This window comes from Podarcis erhardii, assembly GCF_964252035.2.
Source record: "Podarcis erhardii genome assembly, chromosome: 6".
In the NCBI taxonomy this organism is placed as follows: Eukaryota; Metazoa; Chordata; class Lepidosauria; order Squamata; family Lacertidae; genus Podarcis; species Podarcis erhardii.
Genome location: NC_138510.1, coordinates 99,246,515 through 99,252,514, shown reverse-complemented (window position 1 = coordinate 99,252,514; position 6,000 = coordinate 99,246,515). Strand labels below are relative to the sequence as shown.

The 6,000-nt window shown below is 47.0% G+C and overlaps 1 protein-coding gene across 4 annotated transcripts in view; it reads right to left on the bottom strand.

Annotated features, from left to right (window-relative positions):
- Positions 1–360: 360 nt before the first annotated feature.
- TSEN15 (tRNA splicing endonuclease subunit 15) overlaps positions 361–6,000 on the bottom strand; it is a 30,461-nt gene continuing 24,821 nt past the window's right edge. For all 4 annotated transcript variants that reach the window (XM_081867403.1, XM_081867402.1, XM_081867401.1 and 1 more), the window contains one exon: positions 361–1,327. The gene's annotated coding sequence lies outside the window, so the exon portion shown is untranslated. The remainder of the gene's footprint in view (positions 1,328–6,000) is intronic.

Below are 6,000 nucleotides of genomic sequence, written 5' to 3'. Positions count from 1 at the left end.
AGAAGACTTCACAGCACCCCTTTTGAAAAGAGAGAACCATTTCTCTTTTCTTTTCTCCTTGGTTCATTAATCGGGTCACCTGGTCCTGTGATTAAATTCCCAGTTAAGAAACCAAACCAGCCTTCAAAGCCAGGACAAGGAGAAGATAACCAGTCCTCAAAATCTCCCTGAAGCCTGATGAAAATGGTACCACCACCACCTTCCTCATTGCGTCTGAAGTGAAAGCCTAGGACTGAGAGTCGGGGGGCGGGGCACTAGCTGCAGCTGGCCTCTATCAAATTATATTTTTATAACTGATGTACTGGATGAGGGGTGGCCTAGAACTTTTAAAAATAAATAAAAACAAAATTGCTCAAACTGTTTAAAGTTATGAACATGTATATTAAGAGGAACAATGCCCCTGACAGAGGAAGGCTGCCCAAGTAAATGTGACCTGTCCTCCATTGTGACTCTTTCCCCTGCTGGATAACTTGGCAGAGAACTTTGCTAAGAGCAACTATTTGAGGATTGCTAGTAAAGGTGAAAGGAGGGAGTTGTGGAAGAATAAAATATGTTTGCAGCAGCATTAAGGACAATTTCTTCTTCTGAAGTGAAGGTAGGATTTCTAATTCTTTCTGCATTCTGCTTCTATCGCTATCTGCCAAGATTTAGCAGTTTAGATGCTTCAAGGGAAATGGTTTGCATCATCACAAGAGGGGAATCACCCAGTTTTGTAGGGTCTTCTGATAAGATGCCCTCCTCAATGGATCCAACTCCTTGCTGCCCTCTCCATTAGAGATTCCTGGTGGCAAATTCAGCTGCCAGAGTATCAAGAAAGTGACTATAATCCCTTTTCTGATCTCCTCCTTGTTCTTCCTTAGGTTTCTGAGGCTGCACAGGCTGCTGGCCTCCTGCTGTCATGCCCCCAAAATCCATCCCCTCGTCTACAAGAAGGAAGGGGAGGCGGAGGACGTGATGGTTATGAAGGACAGGAAGCCAGCACCAGCAGAAGTCAGAGTCATCTATGTGTGCTCCAGTGATCAGGGGATGGATGCCACCAACCCTGATTTGTAAGGCGAGAGATGACCTGTGTTCATGAGAAACTGTGAGGCCAGAGGCAGGTCTCCGATTCAAGAAGAGTTTAGGGACATCCTTTCTGAGTAAGAGAGAGCATCATTTATTTTCTTCTGTATTTTCTCATTGTTTCATTGATTTATCCTGTGAATATGTTCCAGGTTAAGAAACCACTCCAACATTCAAAGCCAACTTGGGGGAGAGGAAGCTTTAAAATATTCCAGTATCCTGAAGCCTGATGAAAATACTGTATTTTTCGCTCCATAAGGCACACCTAGTTTTCAGAGGAGGAAAACAGGGAAAAAATATTCTGAATCAAATGTCGTACTAAACTACTGGTATATCAGAGTAAGACTGAGAGGGACAGGAGCTGTATGTTTGTTTAGTGTGCACGCTCAAGGAGCCAGCGGATCAGCTGAGACGCTGGGGGATTTGTGTCATTTTTCCCTCTCCCTCATCCCCTGCCCTCCAGTCCCCAGCAGCCTTCCTATTTTACCTCCTGATTTTCACTGCGCCTGTGGCTCAGAGCTCGAGGTTGGGGTTTTTTTTTGCTGTGTAAAAGCGCTCCTCCTTGCAGCCTTCTACTTTGTTTGTACATGTGGCTACTGGTATCAGGTTCAGTTTGAGTGATAAGCAGCCACTGGCAGCAACAGAATGGAGCACATAAAAGGGGTAGGGGCACTAGGACCCAGACAATGCTCAAATCTATCCTGCCTCAAAACAAGCTGCAGAAGTAAAAGGCAGTCTCCTGTCCCCAGCGGATCAGCTGAGACGCTGGGGGATTTGCATAATTTCCCCCTCTCCCTCATCCGTGCCCTCCCCAGCCTTTTTTTCACTTCCTGGTTTTCACTGGGCTTGTGGCTCAGAGCTCCAGGTTGGTGGTTTGGGGTTTTTTTTGCTGCTGGTTGCTTGCATTTTATCCTTCCTGATCCATCCCCTCCTGTGCGCTGCCGTTCCTCTGCAGCCTCGTTGCTCCGTTTAGGGAGCGCGCAGACCTTGGCTAGCTGAGGCTGCTGGAGCTGTTGCTGGCTACGCACCACTTTCAAAAGCGCCCGCTGGCTCTGAATTGCCTGCCTCCTCCCGGCTCGCTGTCAAGCAAGCAAAGCGAGAGCCGCGCAAAGGACAGAAGCCCTGTGAGCGGCTCCCGCTTTGCTTGACTGACGGGAGCCATGGCTCCGGTCCAGTGCATTCGCTCCATAAGACGCACAGACACTTTCCCTTTCTTTTTAGAAGGAAAAAAGTGCATCTTATGGAGCGAAAAATATGGTACACTTACTGTTTCTCAGAGAACTTTGGTAAGAATAACTCCTTGAGGATAGTGAAGTGAAGGTCAAAGAAGGTGGACAAGAGTGTCGTTAAGTATGGTACTGTCATGGTATTGACAGAGAATGAAGGGGGAGAGGAGAGACAGGCAGAGGAAGGGGGGCAGGAAGTGGCGGTGGAGGAAGGAAGGGAAAGCCAGGAGGAGGGACGGCTCACAGATGTTGGACCAGAGCCTCAACACCGCACAGGAAGTTCTGGCACAGACAGTGAAACAATGCCTGTTCCGTCCGCCAAGGAAAGGAGAGTGTTAAAGAGGAGGGACAAAGACATCACATGAAAACTCCACGCCTTTTCTGTTGGAGAAGGGGAGGGCGTAAGGCACTCCAAGAATCTGAGCCGGAGGATTCGGATGCATGATTGTAACGTCCTGCTTGTACATATGTAAAATAAAGACTGTATAGCAGGTGGCGCTGTGGGTTAAAGCCTCAGTGCCTAGGACTTGCCGATCGAAAGGTCGGCGGTTCGAATCCCTGCGGTGGGGTGCGCTCCCGCTGCTCGGTCCCAGCGCCTGCCAACCTAGCAGTTCGAAAGCACCTCCGGGTGCAAGTAGATAAATAGGGACCGCTTACCAGCGGGAAGGTAAACGGCGTTTCCGTGTGCGGCTCTGGCTCGCCAGAGCAGCGATGTCACACTGGCCACGTGACCCGGAAGTGTCTGCGGACAGCGCTGGCCCCTGGCCTCTGGAGTGAGATGGGCGCACAACCCCAGAGTCTGTCAAGACTGGCCCGCACGGGCAGGGGGACCTGTACCTTTACCTTTCTATGTATCTCTGAGTGAGCAGAGGCATTTCTTGCGGAGGGCGTTCACAAGCCATCACAGGTACTCAGCAGAATAATTTCCTCTTGTAAAGTGTAAGGAGGATTTCTAATTCTTCCTGCGTTCTGGTTCTATCCCTATCCATCAAGATTTAGAAACATAGGGAGCCATGGCATGGTTAGATTATTTTAAAAAGATGATCCTTCGAACCAGTTTAGATGCTTTCAGGGTTAATGGCTTGTCTTTTTGCTTGTGGGCATAATCCAACAAAGAGCACAATCCCAAGATGTTTGGACAAGCTGTCCTCCCTCCTCAGTGCTGCACTCTACGTGAGATATGCATGACAGCAAATTCATTTGTCAACACCCCCAATTCACTGAAGCTTTGCAAAGCACAAAGGTGTTTTTATTATGTTTTTATATATGTTGTAAGCAGCCCAGAGTGGCTGGGGAAACCCAGCCAGATGGATGGGGTATAAATAATAAAAAATAAAATTATTACTACTACTACTACTACAACAACCCAGTTCCTCACCATCTCCTTATTCTGCCCTAGATTGAAAAGGCTACATGAACTGCTTGTCTGCTGTTGCTGAAATTCTAAAATTCATCCCCTGGTCTGCAAGAAAGAGGAGGAATTGGATGAAGATGTGGCCTTAATGAATCTGGCTGACTGGGCAGGAAAGAGGCAGGTCTTAGATTCAAGAAGACTTAGAATCATAGAATCATAGAGTTGGAAGAGACCACAAGGGCCATTGAGTCCAACCCCCTGCCAAGCAGGAAACACCATCAGAGCACTCCTGACATATGGTTGTCAAGCCTCTGCTTAAAGACCTCCAAAGAAGAAGACTCCACCACACTCCTTGGCAGCAAATTCCACTGTCGAACAGCTCTTACTGTCAGGAAGTAAGACTTAGGGACATCCCATTCAAAGAAGAGATAACCATTTCTCTTTTCTTCTGTCCTTTCTTATTGTTTAACAGGGTCACTTGACCCTATGATTAAGTTGGCTACATACAATTTCTATGTTCATTCCACAATTGCATGGAGTTATATGCCCTTCATCATGTGAACACATGTTCACATGCAATTCTATCCTATGCATGCTCATTCAAAAGTAGCTCCCATTGCACAAAGAGGAAGAAATGTCTACTTTCTTTCACAATATACCGTATTTTTCGCTCCATAAGACACACTTTTTTCCTCCTAAAAAGGAAGGGGAAATGTGTGTGCGTCTTATGGAGCGAATGCAGGTGGGAGAAGGGACTGATGGGCTGCCCTCTGTCCCTCATTCCGGCTCATTGGAAAGCCAGCAAGAGGCGCTGCCACTGCCAGGCTCTGCCCAGCTCTCTCTTTAAAGAGCTGCGCTGAGCGTGTCTGCGGCTCTTGCTGGCTTTTCCACGAGGTGCGGGAAGGGACTGATGAGCTGACTGTAATTCAAGCAAAGGGAAGGCCGCTTACAGGCTTGCTTTACAATGAGCCAGAAGGAGGGACGGAGGGTAGCCCCTTCCGCCCCTCAGATGACTGTACCGGTAATTCAAGCAAAGGGAGAGCCGCTTACAGGGCTCCTGCCCGGGGGTCTCCTCCTCCTCTTTTTGCTCCGGTTCCAGCGAGGCAAGGCAGCTGCCCGCCACAGGCACGTGGCACAAATGTGAGCTTTCCATCTCCCTTCCTTCCTTCCCTCCCCCTTCCAACTTGAATAAAATATTGGGGGGACAGGTAAGCCCCACCTTACATACTGCAATTCAGCCTTTCTCAACCTGTGGGTCCCCAGATGTTGTTGAACTACAACTTCCATCGCCCCTAGGTAGCAAGGCCAGAGCTCAGGGAAGATGGGAGTTGTAGTCCAACAACATCTGGGGACCCACAGGTTGAGAATTGCTGTGATCTCAAGACAAAGGGCATGCACACTATATGAATGACAATGCCCATCAACATATTGGGGGGGGGAACGACTCCCTCAAATATTTAATGGGGGGGGGGCAAAGGCACCTAGGCCTCTAGGAGTTGGCTGCTATGCCTAGGACAATTCAAGAAAGCAAAATGATGCATATGCTATAATATCAATAAACTTTTAGGGTGATACCGTAATTCTTTTTTTTTATAGACTGTACGTTGGCTATGTTTACTATGATGCCATTAGTTAAAGGTATGGTCAGCACTCAGTGGTAAACATTGGAGATACCGTACATTACTGACAGTTCCTTCATCACTGTATTTTCTTGCAGAAAACCTCCCCCATTCTGATAAGGATGATAAAGCGGAAAAGACTAGCATATAAGATTCCTTTTAAACTAGAGGTAGTAAAATATGCTAAGGAGAATAGAAACAGAGCAGCAGAGAGACATTTTAGGCCACCTCCAACTGAAAAAAAATGGTAAGAAAGTGGAGGAAACAGGAGGCTCAGCTGCAAAAAGTAAGAACACTTTTCGTGGAAATGCTGCAAAGTGGTCACAGTTGGACGTGGCCATGAAAGAATGGATCACAAATCACCGGAATAATGGCTTCACAGTCTCTACAAAAATGATAATATATGAAGCCAAACGCATTGCTGTAGAGAAAGGCATTCACGATTTTACTGGATCACCATCATGGTGCTACAGATTTATGAAGCAATAAGGCCTTGCTATGCGCACCAAAACTAGAATTGCACAAAAAATGCCAGAAGAATATGAATCTAAGATTCTGTCTTTTCATCAATTTGTAACTGATGCTAGGAAGAGAAATGGATTTGAAATTGGCCAGATTAGGAATCTGGATGAAGTCCCACTAACCTTTGATGTGCCATCTAATAGGACTGTTGATCTGAAAGGTGCCAAAACTATCATCGTGAAAACCTCCAGACATGAGAAAACCCATTACACAGTTG